At 44.3% G+C, this 18,088-nt stretch overlaps 1 pseudogene; it reads left to right on the top strand.

Moving 5' to 3' along the window:
• The first annotated feature begins 3,443 nt into the window (after positions 1 to 3,443).
• Positions 3,444 to 3,912, top strand: LOC122491049 (annotated as a pseudogene).
• Positions 3,913 to 18,088: the final 14,176 nt, after the last annotated feature.

Below are 18,088 nucleotides of genomic sequence, written 5' to 3'. Positions count from 1 at the left end.
ATTGAATTTGTTGATTATTTCTGATAGTTTTCCAGTTGATTTTATTTGGGTTTTTGAGGAACGTCATGACAATATCTGCAAATATGGGAAACTTGCCCTGTCATTTAGAATATTAATGTGCTTATTTTACTTTTTAGTTTTCTAAGTTATTTTATTAATATGTTTACGGTTGACTCTGGAACTCTGGAACAGCAGAAGTTTGAATGACACATGTCCACTTACAAACAGATTTATTTTGAAAAATACAGCGCAGTCCCAAAAACGTATTTTCTCTTAAGATTTTCTTTTCTTTTCTTTTTTTTAAAAAGTGTTTATTTATTTTGAGAGAGAGACAGAGTGCGAGCAGGGGAGGGACAGAGAGAGAGGGAGACACAGAATCCGAAGAAGGCTCCAGGCCCTGAGCTGTCAGCACAGAGCCCGACGCAGGACTTGAACTACAGACTGCGAGATCATGACCTGGGCCGAAGTCAGATGCTTAACTGACTGAGCCACCCCGGCGTCCTGAGATTTTCTTTAAAAAAAAAAAATGTTTATTTATTTTTGAGAGAGGGAGAGAGCGAGAGAGAGAGAGAGAGAGAGAGAGAGAGAGAGAATAAGCGGGGGAGGGGCAGAGAGAGAGAGACACAGAATCCTTAGTAGGCTCCAGGCTCTGAGCTGTCATCACAGAGCCCAACGCAGGGTTGGAACCCATGAACTGTGAGATCATGACCTGAGCCAAAGTCAGATGCTTAACTGAGAGCCACCCAGGTGCCCCTAAGATTTTCTTAATCATATTTTCTTTTCTCTAGATTACCTTAAAAATATAGTATGTGATACATATTTAAAATATGTGTTAATCAACTGTTTGTTATAGGTAAGGCTTCTGGTCAACAGTAAGCTATTAGTCGTTAAGTTTTGAAGGGGTTAAAGTTACATGTGAATTTTCAATGCATAGAGTGTGAGCACTCCTAACCCCTGTGATGTTTGAAAGGTTGACTGTATACTGTTTGCAACTTTAATTGGAATATTTATGTTTTGCCATTAAGCAGAATACCAGCTGTTAGTTATTAATTTTATTGAATTTCTAAAAAAATCGGGGTCGTATGCTTTTTGGAAATCTCTCGTGATCATCACATGATCTCTCCCTTTCATTCACTGTGGATCAAATATATTGAAGAAATATATTACTAAGATTTCCTAATTTTCAACTGTGCCTACCTTCCTGGAATAAATGCCACTGAACTAATTTTAAAATACCTTTAGATTCTATTGCTACTATATTTAGACATTTCATGCATATTTGCAAATATTGGAGTGTTTTTTAAAAAATGTTTTATTTATTTATTTATTTATTTATTTATTTATTTATTTGAAGAGAACGAGCATGAGCAAGGGAGGGGCAGAAAGAGGGAGAGAGAGAGAGAGAGAGAGAGAGACAGAGAGAGAGAGAATCCCAAGCAGGCTCCATGCTGTCGGCACCGAGCCTGATGCAGGGCTCGAACTCACAAACCGCAAGATCACGACCTGAGTTGAAATCGAGAATTGAATGCTTAACTGTCTGAACCACACAGGTGCCCCTGGAGTGGTTTTTAAAACAATTATCATGGATAAGATCTGGTATCGGCTCTATGTCAGTGTCTTTAAAAGAATGGAGACGTTTGCCTTCTTTTCTTATTCTCTGATATGTCCTAAATAGCATATGAGTTTTGGTTTTGAAATAGCTCATCCTCAAAAACAATTTAAAACTGGCACTTTTTGATAAGTAGTCTCTGTTTCCCTAATTTTGATTTGGGGAGATAGGAGAAGATGAATTATTTTCAGCTTCCCTTATCAAATGGAGTTGTCGATGATCACTTCAGCCGTTAACTGAACCTGGAATTGGCTTTTCTGAGGAGCGATTTCCTTTTTTTATGAGAGAACCCTCGGAGTGTCTATGGCCCTGCGAGCTGCCTCCAGGGGTTTGGGGCATGGGAACTGGGTGGACTGACTTGTCGTTTTCTTCACCATGTCAAGACTTCATTGAGAAAAGAAAGCAAAGCAGGAAGGAGGGCTGTGTTCTTAAATCCTGTCCCTACTTTGCCCTTCCTGGCCTCCCCCCCACCCCCGACCCGTTAGGAATTCTGTCGTGGGGTATGTCAAATATATATTAGCCCAGATGCCTTCCAATGCCTCCAAAACATCTCCTAATGAAAGTCTCAGAGGCCCCACCTCACCTTGTCCTCCAAATGTCCTATCTTGGACATTTGCCTCCTTGTCCTCCAAATGTCCTATCCTTCTGCCTTCTCTGTTCAGTGCTGGGACCTCGACACAACTTCCCAAGTTAAGAGTTGGAGTTTTGTCCATTATTATTCCTTCTCTCTTACCCATCCCATTTGATTTGTTCACAAGATCTCTGAAATCCGTCGTTCTTTCTCCTTTTTTACCCATCGTGGTTGCCTCACTGGCCATCCTTACATCCGGGCTTCATTATCACGTGGGCTCTCTCATGAGTCTCTGACTCTCCTCTTGCCCCTGGTGTAATTCCACTCCCCCAAATCTCCTTCCACACTTCTGCCAGAGTAGCCTTTTCAAAAATGATTTTGATTTTTATCAAAGCGCTATACATGGTTAAAAATATCAAACACAAGATTACGGTCACTGGTTTGCATGTTTTTTAATCAAAAAGAGCTTTGAAAATTGAGTTTTGGGGGGTACCCTAGCACCAAAGCTCATTCTGGTGGCAAAACCTGACCTAAACTTAAAATCCTTTTGCAAAATTATTGTGTTAATTATGGGATGCTGTCCCTAATTATGTGCACATAATTGTGTGCTTATGATACAGTAAGTGAATATTATCTTTTAAAGATAGGAAAATATCTGAATTCTGAAATACATCTGTCTTTAAGGATTCAAGGTGGAGTGTGGGACCCTGCCTCAATCTTCTGAGGCAACTTTTTTTTTTTAATTATTTTTTTTAACATTTATTTATTTTTGAGAGACAGAGAGAGACAGAGCATGAGCAGGGGAGGGGCAGAGAGAGAGGGAGACACAGAATCTGAAGCAGGCTCCAGGCTCCGAGCTGGCAGCACAGAGCCTGATGCAGGGCTTGAACCAACCACGAGCTGTGAGATCGTGACCTGAGCCCAAGTCAGCGCTCAACCGACTGGGCCATTCAGGCGCCCCCCTCCCCCCCCTCCCCCCCCCCCCCAGGCAACTCTTTAACCTCCTTTAGCTTTTAATTTTTTTTTTTTAAGATTTTTAAATTTATGTTTTAGAGACAGAGAGAGACCGAGCATGAGAAGGGGTTGCACAGAGAGACAGAATCTGAGCCGAAGTCGGAAGCCTAACCTCCTGGGGGGCTCAGTCAGGCTCAGGTCATGATCTTGGGTTCCTGGGTTCGAGCCCCGCCCTGCGCTCTGTGCTAACAGTTCAGGGCCTGCTTCGGATTCTGTGTCACTGTCTCTCTCTGCCCCTCCCTCATTTGCGCTCTTTCTCAAACACAAAAATTTAAAAAAAAAAAAAAAATTCCAACATGCCATCCAGCCTGAGGAAGACCCAGACACTTCAGGACCATGAGAGCCATGGCTGCATGGGCCAGCACCGGAAGCACCCAGGGGGCTGGGGAAATGCTGGTGGCATGCATCACCACAGGATCAACTTCGGCAAATATCACCCAGGTTACTTTGGAAAAGTTGGAACGAGGCATCACCTCCTCAAGAGGAAGCAGAGCTTCTGCCCAACTGTCAACCTCAATAAACTGTGGACCCTGGTCAGTGAGCAGACATGGGCAAATGGTACCAGAACCGAGACTGGAGTTTCTCCCATCGTTGATGTGCTGTGATCTGGCTACTGCCAAATTTTGGGAAAGGAAAAGCTCCCCAAATAGTGAAGGCCAAATTCTTCAGTAGAAGAGCTGAGAAGATTAAGGGTGTGTGGGGGTCTATGTCTTGGTAGTTTGAAGCCACATGGAAGGAGGTCCATTAAAAGCTAGCAAGTACTTTAAAAAATATGTTTATATTCATGTTTTAAGCTTCTTGATTTATCAGTTTTGGATATTTTTGCACAATGACTTTCTATTATAATTTAGGAAGATTTGACTTACATGTTTCCCATCTGTCTGAATCTGCTAGGGCCACCATAACGAAGCACCACAGACTGGGAGGCTTGAACAACAGAAATTTATTTCCTCACAGTTCTGGAGGCTGGTAGTCCAAGATCATGGCATCAGTAAAGGTTGGTTCCTCCTGATGCCTCTCTTCTGGGTTTGTAGACGCCCATTTTCTTCTGGTGTCTTCAAATGGTCTTCCCTTTGTACCCATCTGTGTCTTAATTTCCTTTTTTTTTTAATAAAGACATATCATATTGGATTTAAAATTCTATCTCCAAACATAGTCACATTCTGAAGCACTGGGGATTAGGGCTTTGATATATGAATTTTGGATACCATTCAGCTTGTAATACCAACTACACCTATTTATTTATATGTTTGTAAACTTTGGGTTTATTCAATAGTCAGTTTGCATTCTTCATCATTAGCTTTCTGCAAATACTGTTTATGACAGGGTACAGGAAGACACTATAATGATATTTCCTTTTTATTTATTTCTTCTTGGTGTTAATAATTGTTTCCTTTTTCAACCAATTACCTGTGTCCTGATCCTTAAATTTTTTTCTCAAATGCTTCATCAGATGAATCAGTGTATTAACATGATTTTTTAGGTAGTTAAAAGTGTATTTTAAAAAGCCCCAAACACTATTCTACGAGTTTGCTTCTCCTGAAATGGTCACTCTTTAAGCCTACTATGTAGCTGTCATTCCTCCTTTGGGTTCTTTCTTTCTTGGGCTCCATGTTTTCCTTTCTCTTCATTTTCTTCCTTATTTTTTCTGGAACACGTCAGCAGTAGCTTTCTAAGAAAAGGCAGGAGATAAAAAGTTTTATGTTTCCTGAATGCATTAAAATATATTTTAAACTCACACATGATTGACAGTTTGTGGGCATAGAACTCCAGGCTGAGAATAATTATTTGTTAGATGTTTGAAGGCATAGACCATAGACCGATCGTGTCTATGAGATTTCAATGTGGCTTTTGTATGTACCTAACTAAATTTTTTCTGGAAGCTTTGGAGTCTTTGCTTTGTTCTTGAGGTTCTGAAATTTTACAGATACACTTTCACTGAGTCTTTTCACTTGTCATTCTAGGTCATTGGTGGTCCTTTCACTTTTTGGTGATATATTTTTCAATTTTGAGGATTTCCTTATCTCATTGAAAATTTTTTCCTGTTTTCTGTGTTCTCTTTCTGTAACTTCTATCATTCAGATGTTGGAACTTCTGGTACGTATGATTCTCTGATTTTTTTTTTCTTTCCTATTTTCCATCTCTGTTTCCATCTCCTATCTTCAGAGAGATTTTCCCTCTGACTTACAAAAATTGGTTGAAATGTGTGTTACCTTTAACGGTTTTGAGTAGCTTTTAAGGAGTCCAAGCTTCTTGGGGTACTTCGTGGCTCAGTTGATTGAGTATCCCAACTCTTGATTTGGGCTCAGGTCATGATTTCAGGGTCATAGGATGAAGCCCTATGTTGGGCTCTGTGCTGAGTGTGGAACCTGCTTAAGACTGTCTCTCCTGTCTTTCCCTCTGACCTTCTTCCCTGCTCATACTCTCCCTCTAAAAAAAAAAAAAAAAGTCCAAGCTTCTTTGATGATCAATGCTTGCCTGCACCTCTTTTCTTGTAGTTTGTACCCTTCGTTTTCTGTGATCTTCTTTGAATGTCTCTCTCTATGCTTATCACATTGTATTGTTCTACTCAGTTATCTCTTTGTTTTTTTTAAGTGAGCCTCCTGAGGATTGGGTTTGGCTTCTGTGTGACTCTTCATCCCCAATGTAGGACCTGATACATTATAGGAGTTTAATAATGTTTGTTGAATAAATGGAAACAAAGCTATTATTCCTTCTCCTGTGCCCCTCCCCCCCTTTTAGGTGGGTCACCACAATGGAGGGTCTTGAGATGAAGATTGGTGTGTAGGCGGTTTGCTAAGGAAATGCTTCCAGTAGAATTTACTAAGGGAATGGGGAAGAAGAAAAGGGATGGGAGAGGCAAGGATGTAATTTTAGGCAGAGTCAGAAACCTAAGCCTGACCTTCTAGGGAAAGTCTGGAGTATAAATTAGCTCTCAGAATTTGTCTTTGTTGAGGCAAGTGAGTTGGGTTTCACAACGTATCACCATCAGTCATTGGCTCTAGGGTAGGGCAGCCAACCCCTCTAGTTGGTCCAGGACTATCTTGGTTTTAGCAGTAAAAGTCTCATGTTCCGGAACCCCCCAGCCTGGGGCAAACCAGGACAGTTAGCAACAGGAACTTCTAGCTCTCTGTGCACTGGGGCAAAGTGGCTCCAGGAGCTGGGAAATCCTTGGAAAAGAAACTGTTGCATCCATTAGGTGTGGTGGGTGGAATAATGACCCCCAAAGAATTCCACATCCTAATCCCCAGTACCCGTGAATACTTTATCTTAGATAACAAAAGAGACTTTGCAGATATGACTCAAATAAGGATCTTGAGATGGAGAGATTATCCTGTATTATCCTGGGGTCCCAATGTCATCACCAGGATTCTTTTTTTTTTTTTTTTTTAACGTTTATTTATTCTTGAGACAGAGAGAGACAGAGCATGAACGGGGGAGGGGCAGAGAGAGAGGGAGACACAGAATCGGAAGCAGGCTCCAGGCTCTGAGCCATCAGCCCAGAGCCTGACGCGGGGCTCGAACTCACAGACCGCGAGATTGTGACCCGGGCTGAAGTCAGACGCTCAACCGACTGAGCCACCCAGGCGCCCCTCACCAGGATTCTTATAACTGAAAGAGGGAGGCGGGAGAGTCAGAGATGTGACGGCAGATGCAGAGCTCAGAATGATGCCACTGCTGGCTTTACACATGGAGGGGCCATGAGCCAATGAATGAAGGAAGCCTCTAGAAACCAGAAAAGGCAAGAAATGGGTTCTCCTCTAGAGCCTCTGGAAGAAATAGAGGCTTAAAATACCGATTTTAATCCCATGAGACCTATTTTGGACTTCTGACTTCTAGAACTGTTAAGGAGGTAAATACATACTGTTTTACACCACCAAATTTGTGGGAGTTTGTTGCAAAACTTCTTGCACATTTGTGGCAAATGAATTCAAAGGTAAAGGTGCATTGAAGCTGGGGGAGGGGAACATGGAAATGGTAAAAACATCTGAGGCGGATCCTGGTGGTGCCTCCACAATTTCTGCTCCGTCCCAATCAGGAAAGTAAATTAGATAGCTAAAACTTTAAATCAGTAGTCAACAAATAAGTTGACTATCAAATTAGGGAAGTGTTGCATAGTGATCAAGCCATGGGATCTTGAGTTTGATGCTCCCTGGTTAAATCCTGGCTTTGGGCACTTTTAAGCTCCGTAATTATGGCATGTTATATAAGCCTTTTGGATCCTTCAGTGCCTCATCTGTAAAATGGGAGGAAAAACCCCAAGAGCTATTCTAAGGACTAGAGGAATATGTACGTAAAGCACCTGACATGCACTAAAGTCTCAATGGAGCCATGACTGGCAGCCGAGGGGTATCTTCTCTCTCTCTATTCAACTGCTATATTCTAAAGACAGCAAAGGGGAGAATCAAACTTGGTAAATATTAGGGGTTAAAATCCCTTTACTTGTCCAGAGGATACAGTACATAGGGTTTTGTGTTTATAATATTGTAACATGTATGTATGAGACTTCCCTTGTCATCACAGTGGGAATTACATAATATGGTGTCCAAGGGCAGAACATTTGTTTCGGTATCTAAAATTACTTAGAAGAGAGTTGTTGAATATTGTATGGTGGCTCCTCTGTATGTCTATGTTTTAGCACTTTTTAAATCTGTGGTTGGTTTAAAGGATGGCTTTCACCTTCACTGGAGTTTGCTCTCCTCTGGAGATCTGTGTTTAGCCCAGCAAAGTCACCCATTATGGTTGTGCCTGTCTCTCTTCCCAAGGTTATCTGGGAGGTATTTCCCAAGCCTTTTGATATGCTAAGCAGCCATAACTGGGGAGAGTTTCATAAACAACCATTAAGCTGCTATTAGAAGTGTCAGGACTGGTAGAACTAGTAATTCTGTAATAATTTGTGAAGTTTAACTGTAACTATGCAGCCACTTAGTGTTTCAGGTAGCTTCATCTGGATCTAGAAATGGGCCCTACAGACCCTTTCTGCTATCCAGGTAGGCAATTGCCTGGGGTCTTTTATTCACCTCTGTTAGGAAATAGCAGCTAAAAATTAAATCAGCTCCAGGCGCCTGGACTCAGTCGGTTATGTGTCCGACTTTGGCTCGGGTCATGATCTCATGGTTCATGAGTTCGAGCTCCGCATCAGGCTCTGTGCTGACAGCTCAGGGCCTGGAGCCTGCTTTGGATTCTGTGTCTCCCTCTCTCTCTCTGCTCCTCCCCTGCTTGTGCTCACTCTTTCTCTCTCAAAAATAAATAAATGAACAAAACAAAACAAAACAAAACTCCTCAAATCAGCTCATTTGGAGATCTTGAAACAGCTCTTCAAGGAAGCCAGAGCAATCGACTCATCCTGCGGGGGTAGGAGCCACCTAGAAGTGGTATATGATCTGCTCTCTCCTGCCTTTCTCCCAGGTCACACAACTCAGGGCTAGCACTTTCTTCTGCATTCCAGGGCTGTCGCTGATTCGGGCTGAATCTCTTTTAACCTTGGTGCTCCCCTCCAACCACCCAGCCTCTCCCCTCCACCCCCGTGAATGGTGGCAGAGAAGGGGTGAAAGCCAGCGGAGGAGAGGAGGTCCTTGGCTGAGCTGTAGCCCAGGGTGCTGGCCTGTGCCCCTTGAGGAAGGGACTGGGTGTGGCGGAGCTTGCTTTGTTCTGAGGCCCTGCCAGCTCCCGGAAACTCAGGAAACCCTCCCTGAGGAGGACCAGTTCAAAGGACAACACAAGACATCAAATCAACCTTATAGGGTTACTTTAAGCCAAAGGGAAAGTAGCTAACTGGAGAATAGAGGCAGGCAACAGCGGAAAGTCAACCGCTGCCTCCTTGTTTTGCAGCCACTCAGCCCTCCAACCACTATTTCCCCACTTCTATCCAGCGGCTCTGGAGCCTGGGCCTCCCCCTCGCCCTGTTCGCCATTTGAACTGCCCTGTCTGGGCCTTGCCTTAGGCGGGGCCTCTCAGGGATAGAGCTGTGTTTGTCTCCACTGTGTGTTGAACTTGGCAGGTGCAGGCGCACCTCATTCCAAGTCAAACTACCACCTTTCAAAAGAGAAGTCCAGGCCTGGAAGCCACGGCTTGGGGCGGGCCCTGTGCACCACCACCAATGGCTGGAAGTGAATGCTGTCCTTCTCTACCACCCATGCCAGGCCTGCCTCTGGTAATGACTGAGAAGGGAAAAAACAGGCAGTCGGGGCTGGAGGTAATAGGAATTCGGCCGGAGGGCTGTGGGCTGTGGGAATGAGGGCAGCTTCTCGGCTGGAGGTTCAATCAGCCCTGGAGAGTCAACTGTTGCTTTGGACAAATGAGCATTGGCCATGTTGAGGCCACCCGGGTGCCTACCTGAGCGTGCAGAGCTAGCTCAAGAATGAGGTCCCGGCTTTCAAGAACCAGCCTCCTTCCAGAAAAGATCTGGAAAGACCTAGTACGTTCGGGAAGTTTCTCTCCCCTTTCCCGGCTGTCATGGAATCTATTGCTCCCACAGAGAATGTCTACCCTCCAAGGACCAGGAAGGGCCACCTGCAGATCAGAGGGGCAGAGAGACCTCCAGCCTCCGTGTCTCACTTGAGAATTGTTGCCGGATAGTGAGATCCCTCGATCACCTCATCAGTGTCCGTGAACTCCCTGATAGTTCCGAGTGGCTGTCTAGGTGCCATTGTATGTTAGCCACGTGACCTGAGCTAGAGACGCAGCCTCAGCGTGCCCTGGTTTTCTATTAGATGGAGATAATCGTCTACCCACTGAGTGCGGTGATGATTACAGAACGTGTGGAAAAGTGCGTACTTGGCTGCTATTCTACTCAGGCCTTGGGCAGATGTCGCAGTGTTTCTACAGATAGCTTCTCACTTAGCTTCGTAATAGCTCTGGGAGGTGGGGTGGGCGGCGGTGGGGTGAGAGTCATTCCATTGTCTTTGAAAGTTTGAAGGGCTTTGCCATTTGAATGATGGCCTTGGGAGCCCTGCGTCTGGCACCGAGTAAATGACCCCTGCACTTTGTCTGCCCGTGTTGGTTTTTCTTTCTTCTCTTTTCTGGTTGGTGACTTTGTTACCAAACAAAGAACTTCAAAGCGAGTAGACAACGTTGAACATTTTCCAAGATCCTCGAGGGGCCTGGTCCGGGATTTCTCGTTCAGGAAAATGCACATCATCTTAACCAAGTCTGTCCAGTGGGAACTTCATGTGAGTCACTCATGGAATTTTATATTGTCTTAGAGCCACATTGGAACAGTTTTTAAAAGGTGAAATTAATTTTAGCGATACATATTTTTAACCCCTGTGTATTACATATATTGCCACTTCAACACATAATCTAAAGATGATTAATGAAATACTTTCTATTCTTCAGACCCTGTCTTTGAAGCCCAGTGTGTATTTTACATTAACAGCACATCTTCATCCACTGCTAAAAACTCATTGGAAGCTTCTGATCCGTATTTCAATTTCAGAATGCGAGTTGCCCAGAATAGCTTCATACTCGTCATTTCAAGCATTCAAGTAAGGAGTGCCTGCGTGGCTCTGTCGGTTAAGCATCCGACTTCAGCCCGGGTCTTGGAACTCACAGCTCGTGGGTTCGAGCCCTGCATTGGGCTCTGTGCTAACAGCTCGGAGCCTGGAGTCTGCTTCGGATTCTGTGTCTCCCTCTGTCTCTGCCCCTCCCCTGCTTGTGCTCTGTCTCTCTCTCTCTCAAAATAAATAAACATTAAAAAAAAAATTAAAAGTTTTCCAGTAATGGAATTGAGTACCAGGTTTTATTTTTTTTTATTTTTTTTGAGCCACAGATATCATATTTTTATTGGTGGGAAACTAGAGAGACTTCTTTTTTTTTTTTTCAATATATGAAGTTTATTGTCAAATTGGTTTCCATGCAACACCCAGTGCTCATCCCAAAAGGTGCCCTCCTCCATACCCATCACTCACCCTCCCCTCCCTCCCACCCCCCATCAGCCCTCAGTTTGTTCTCAGTTTTTAAGAGTCTCTTATGCTTTGGCTCTCTCCCACTCTAACCTCTTTTTTTTTTTTTTCCCCCTCCCCCTTGGGTTTCTGTTCAGTTTCTCAGGATCCACAGAGTACCAGGTTTTAAATACAAATTTAAATTAATTAAAATGAAATAAAAATGTAAACTTCATTTCCTCGTTCACACTAAGCAATATTTCAAGTGCTCAATAGCCACGCAGAGCTTGTAGCTGTCACATAGGACAGTCCAGGAGAGGTTTCTGCTAGGACATTTTCTTGTTCACTTGTTATTTCCAGACTTAGAATTTTCTTTCTTTGCCTTCTTTTTTTTTAATATTTTATTTTCAAGTCATTTCTACACCCAGCATGGGGCTTTGAGCTCACAACCCCAAGATCAAGAGTCACATGCTCTACCGACTAAGCCAGCGGGGGGTGCTCCCATATTTACAATTTTCCTCACTAACTCTCTTTGCAGTGATGTTTTAAGTGAGTGCCATGTTTTGTACTATTTTACAAGTATTTTAAACTATACAATACACTCTGTCTACCCATTGAACAGGCCACATTGCAGGACAGTGCAAATGATCGAATGGTTCTGCTGGTGACCTCCTCGCATTATGAAGGAATCTAACCACAGAGCCCCCGTGACACAGGGCTCTCCGAGGGAGGGCCCCAGTGTCAATCCACATAGTCGGTAGTTTAAAATCATAATTTCTGCCTTTTTTTGTGTGTGTGGGGGGGACAAAAATAAACAAAGATGAAAGATTTAACATTCTCTTCCAACACCCTTATGGATCACTTTTATGCATCATGCTTGCAACACCAGGCTCTGTGGACTCAGTGTTTCCCTAAGCTCCAGCATAAGCTCTGGTCCTTGACTTTCAGGCAATGGGTGATGTTTATTCCAGGTCTTCTCCCTTCTGACTTCCCCTCCCTCTCCCAGAGTTCCTTGATCCTGTTTACTTTTTTTTAGCATATATATTTATATCCATTCAAAGACTTGATTAAATATTACTTGGTCATCCAAATCAAACCCCCAAAACAACAGAACATCTCCCACAGAAGTCCCAAAGAATTGGCCGAATCTTTAGAAGTCGACCTAATTTTGTTTTGGGGGGCTAAACTGTGCACTGGCTTTTCCCTCTTACTCAACTCTGCCTAAATATTTTGGCACGCTGCCATGGGACGACATCACGGAAAGTTGTACTTACATTTCCAGGATTTTCAGTGCTAGGATTTTCTCCAACCTCACTATGTTCAGACGTAGAAGCGCCCTCCTATTTATATGTGGATTATGTTGTGTTTGTTTGAGATTTCAGAGTCTAGGCTGTGTCTTTGCTTAGCCTAAGCCTCATCTTGACCGGGTTCTGGACGGTCCATTTCTTCTCCCGTTTTTCTAAGTATCCCTCCTGGCTCCTGCCGCCTTTATTCTTCTTTATGCAACTCTTGTGTTACTTCAGTCATCTGAGGTGGAATTTTTGGAGTCCTTGGCTTTTTGTGGACACGAGTTTGACTCTTATGACCCGTGCAGGAGGAGTTGCATATTTGGTGCTTTTCGTCTCTCCTGCTTTCCTTGAGGAGGCTCCAGATAAAATTCTCTGAGGGAATGGAAGCATTTTTGGCAAACTGTGGGGACTTTCTTCCTCTCTTTTGTCTTGAATTGTATAAGCAAAATATTCCAGAGCCCTGAAATGTTGTTTTCCACAAGAGCCTCACAAAGGATACATTCTACTGGAGGACATCTAGAACGTTCCTATCCAAGTTCACCCGGGCTTCCAGCATATAGGTGACCTGCGTATGGCTGTGTCGGGGCCTGCTCGGGGGTCGAGGCCCCTCTTGCTAGTTATCGTGGTCTCTAGAACATGTTTCCAGTTTCTTTGATCAGTTTTTTCCTCAAGAAATCCTGACATCGTTTTATAAGCCAGGAGGTAATTCATTATAGCTTCTGCTGCTTTTCCCATCTCAGTTCTTCAATTTCACATGTAACTATTTCTTTAGCATGAGCTCCAGCCCTTGTCTTCTCAGGGAAGAACCCCCAGCTGGGAGTGGCCGGGCCCTACTTGGCTCGTTTGGAAAGCCTCCCCTATAAACACTGGTGCGGGGTTGAGATTTGTACACATCTGTATGTGTAAAGACGCTCTCTGGCTTGGCAGGTGACTCTGGGTTTCCTATGAACTTCACCTGCCCTTCAGAAGTCCTGTTGCCAAGGGGTGGGACACTAACTGAACACAAAGGTGGCAGTGAGGCCAGGGCCAGGGAGTGGAGCACCTGCATTTCCATCAGCCATCCATCAACCTCCCATCCGCTTTGTGAATGGTTTTTATTAATGGTGTTAGTATTTTGAAACAGCTAGCTCTTTATTTTCAAATCAAGGCTGCTACTGATTTTTTGTTACTATTTTTCTAGCGTCTTGAATGCTTAGTTCACTTTTTTTTTTTTTGACTTTTGCACGTGTCCGTTTAAGAAATCTTCACTTACCCAAGATCGTAAATGTCATATGGAAAAGATAAATTGCTATGTTCCCTCTAGAATATTTATCATTGTTGCTTTCCTATTTGGGTCTGTGAACCATCTTAAAACACTTTTTAGTGTAATGTGAGTTAGGGGTTTTGTGGTTCGCCAACTTATCCAGCAACATTTATTGGAAGGTAATTCTTTTCCCGCTGAATGGAATGAATCACTCGATCATATGTGTGTAAGCCTGTTGCGAGACCTCTTCCCAGACAGTCTATTTTTAAATCTTTGTTCCAATACCTCGTTGTAACTTCACAATAGTGCTCCATATATGTTATTATGCATCTTCCAGGTTCATTCTTTTTCAAAATTGCTTTGGCTATTCTTACTCCTTTGCATTTCCACATATGTTTAGGATCAGCATGTCAGTTTCTGTGGTGGGCGGAAAAATTGCCCCCAGAAGATATCCATGTCTCAATCTCTGTTAAGATCCAATGATTATTACTTTATCTGGAAAAAATTAAGGATCTTGAGATGGAGAGTTATCCTGGATTATCCAGGTGGGTCCTAAATGCAGTCACATGTTTCCATATATGAGAGAGGCAGAGAGATTTGACTGCACAAAGAAAAGGTGATGTGAAGAGGGATTTCAAGAGGGTAGCGTTTAAGATTGGTGTGGTGTGGCCACAAGCCAAGGAACACTGGTAGCCACCAGAAGCTGAGAAGCAAGGAACAGATTCTCCCCTTGAGCCTCTAAAGGGAGAGAGATCCTGCCCACACCTTGGTTTGGGCCCAGTGATCCCGATTTCAGACTTCTGGCCTCTAGAACTGGGAGAGATTACCTTTTCGTTGTTTCAAGCCACCAGCTTTGTGGTGATTTGTTACAGCAGCCTTAGGAAACATCATTTCCGAAGAAAAACCTGCCAGAAGTTTGTTGAGATGGTATTGAATCTGCAGATCGCTTTGGGATTAAACTGACATTTTAACAGTATTGATTTTTTTCCCTTCAAGAACAAGGTATATATATTAACACAGGTATTTATTGATTTCTGAAGAGTTTATTGTTTTGCCTGTGAGTGCTTGGTTAAGGGACAGCACTGGCTGGCTCAGGGAGAGGTTGGCACTGTGTCCTTTGGCCCCTTGCCTTATTGCCATCTGTGTCCAGGTAACTTTGTGTGCATAGGTAGGGAGCAGACCGGAAGGAAAGAAGAACATGTAGGTTGTATTTCCACTTAAGAAGATGCACAGAAGGGTGAGGTCCTCTAAGGAGCAAGTACTTAAGGTGCTGAAGGAAACAGGGATGCTCTCTCTGGGAGCTCCTGGATCCTTCTTATTGGTGGCATTGGGAGATCACCCGGATAGTTTTATTTATTTGTTTGTTTTTTATTTGATTTATTTTTATTTTTATTTTTTTAATATGAAATTTATTGTCAAATTGGTTTCCATACAGCACCCAGGGCTCATCCCAACAGGTGCCCTCCTCAGTGCCCATCACCCACCCTCCCCGCCCTCCCACCCCCCATCCGCCCTCAGTTGCTTCTCAGTTTTTTTTTTTTTTTAATTTTTTTTTTCAACGTTTATTTATTTTTGGGACAGAGAGAGGCAGAGCATGAACGGGGGAGGGGCAGAGAGAGAGGGAGACACAGAATCGGAAACAGGCTCCAGGCTCTGAGCCATCAGCCTAGAGCCCGACGCGGGGCTCGAACTCCCGGACCGCGAGATCGTGACCTGGCTGAAGTCGGACGCCTAACCGACTGCGCCACCCAGGCGCCCCAGCTTCTCAGTTTTTAAGAGGATAGTTTCAAAAAGTACCTGTACCCAGGCACGTGTAGAGTTTCTCATTTAATTAACATGGCACGGAACTCAGGTCATTCAACTCTGAAGCTAGGGTTGAGGACCGGTGTGCCACAGAAAAGATACGCAAGGATTATCACAATGTATAGAAGACTCCTACAAATCAACGTGTTACTACATTGAAGAAAAATGGAGGCTGGATGTAATGGGAAATTCAAAGAAATATGGTTAATAAAAATTGGGAGTCTCGACTTGGCCCGTACGCTGCATGAGCTCTGAATCCACACTGCTGTGCTGGTGAAGCCGGGGCTGGAATTCTGTGAACTGCGTTCCTCTACTATCTGGCTCCCTGTTAGCTTCTGCCAGAAGCACTGGGAGGAGGAGGGTGGGGAGGGATCTTTTCTTTCTTTTACGTCTCTTGTTTCTCCCACTGTCATCCGAGGAACAGCACAGTTGGTTCCTTTTCCCGGATTCTTTCCTCCCTGAGCCAACCTTGTTGCATACCTTAGTCCCCCCCGGCATCTGGGCAAGGGTTTCTTCTCTGTGCTTACGGTCCATCGCTTGGAGGCCCTTTCTCCAAGCTCCTGAGATGTCCACACCACCTAGGCAATGAGCCTTGCTCTGTAGTCTGTGCCCTGTCTGTGTGACCTCCTTGCCCTTTGTGTCCCCAGCCTTGTGTCCCCAGGCTTGTCCCCAGCCTTGCCAGCGTTTGCTACTTTTGTCTTTCCTCTGACTTTTTTGGGCTTCCAATACGTTTACCCAATTATTTATGTCAAATTCTGTGTTAAGAGTGTTGTTTCTCTTTTCCCAAACGGACGATGACTGATACGACATCTAACGTGTGAAAAGGAAAAAAAAAAAAAAATCTGTGTATCTACGTATCCATACCCTGACACTTACTCAGTGGGCAAAAATGGACAAGGTCTATAGTGTTCATTCTTGGTGCTAATGTGGGAGGAAGGAAATTGAAAAAATAAGTATTTTATGTCACTTTTAATGTTTATTTTGAGAGAGAGAGAGAGAACGAGTGGGGGGGAGCAGAGAGAGAGGGAGAGGGAGAATCCCAAGCAGGCTCCACACGGTCGGTGCAGAGCCTGACAATGTGGGACTCGATCTCACAAACCATGGTATCGTGACCTGAGCCGGGATCAAGAGTTAGACACTTAACTGACTGAGCCACCCAGGTGCCCCCCAAATATGTATTTTAAAACATAGGACATCTTTTCAGGTTAAATTGAAGAAACCATTGTAGATATATAATACTTTGGGCACAGAACTATGAGACCTTAGAAGCCAAGCTGAGGCAAAAGACCTGTCAATGGGATTGTCTTGAGGCTGACACTGTGGCTCTTTCTTTGAGCTTTAAGGGACCAGAAATCTGCTCTTTAAGGATATCTCTCAGTTACAGGAGAACTTAGACCATCCTGATCCATTTCACTTTGGGGAGCTTCCCAATTCACTGTCTCTGTGGTATTCTACTGGTTTAGGCCAGGACGTGGGGACCCTTCAAACTTGACTATTTCCCTGAAATCTTCAACCCCTTAATAAGGGATTCCTAAATGAATTTCCAGCATCCTTTTCTTAAGATGGAAACTTACCTCAGAGAAGATGCTCTATTTCTCTAGTGAGCTTCTTCCATTCAGACCTCTCTTCCCTCAGGACATTCTATTCCCTCTATTCTCTGCCTCGGGGGCATTGCTATTCTGTGGCTAGAGGCTCAGGAAACAATTTGCCCTCATCTCTTGGTAGGGTGACCATCTCATCAGGGTTTGCCTCGGACTTTCCTGATTGTAGCACAGGAAGGCCAGTGTCCCGGGGAACCCCTCCCTCCTAGGCAAGCCGGGATGGTTTGGGCACCCCATCCCTTGGCTCATTTCCTGGCATCACTCCACCTATAAGTCAGTTCTGGGCTACATCCACAGCCTCACTGTGCCACATTGCTTCCATGTTGGGTGCGAGGGGCTGAAAGGTCTGTCTGCCGTCTTCATCGATCTGAGGGCCCTGTGTGAGCCCATCCATGGTCACTATCAAAGAGGGATCTCAAGGTCCTCTGGACTTCCACACTCACTCACAGGTGCTAGGGCAGAGAGAGGACTCTTAAGCATGATGACTTTTGTTTCCCTGGACTTCTTGGTAATCTTGACTGTGGAGCCCCACCATGGAACACGGGTGCCTGGGGAGGGAAAAGTAAACAGGAGAGACCAGGCTCGGCATCTCTCAGCTTAATTGCTTTAATGGATTCAAGGATCTTGAGAGGAGAACCTGCCCTCTGCCACAAAAAAACTTAAAATATGAGCATCTAAGACCTACTAAGCTCCTGAATGAGGAAGATGATAATCTAAGAGGTATTTAGGTTATGTGAAATGTGCCCAGTGGTTTCCAAGCCATATGGAACTTCCATATGGAATTTCCTAGGAGGGGCAATGCAATGTAGACTAGGCAGCCATCCAAGAACCACTCACAACTGACTCAGAAAGAACCCTGGCTGGCTGGCTCCGTCTTCCTGCCCAGTGTGCCTCTCAGACATTTTCTAGTTTTCTGGTCTCTCTTGGAACCTTTAATAAGCCATTTCCTGGTGGATTCACCAAGTGGCTCTCAGCCTCCTCCTCAGTCAGCCCCTGGCCCCTCAGAAAGAAGATGGCCATCCAGCATCTGAGGCCGGAAGCTCACTGCTACCTCTGGCAATGGGCCCTGAGGTGT

The sequence above is a fragment of the Prionailurus bengalensis genome, chromosome C2 (assembly GCF_016509475.1).
Source record: "Prionailurus bengalensis isolate Pbe53 chromosome C2, Fcat_Pben_1.1_paternal_pri, whole genome shotgun sequence".
Lineage (NCBI taxonomy): Eukaryota > Metazoa > Chordata > Mammalia > Carnivora > Felidae > Prionailurus > Prionailurus bengalensis.
This window is presented reverse-complemented; position numbering and strand designations above follow the sequence as displayed.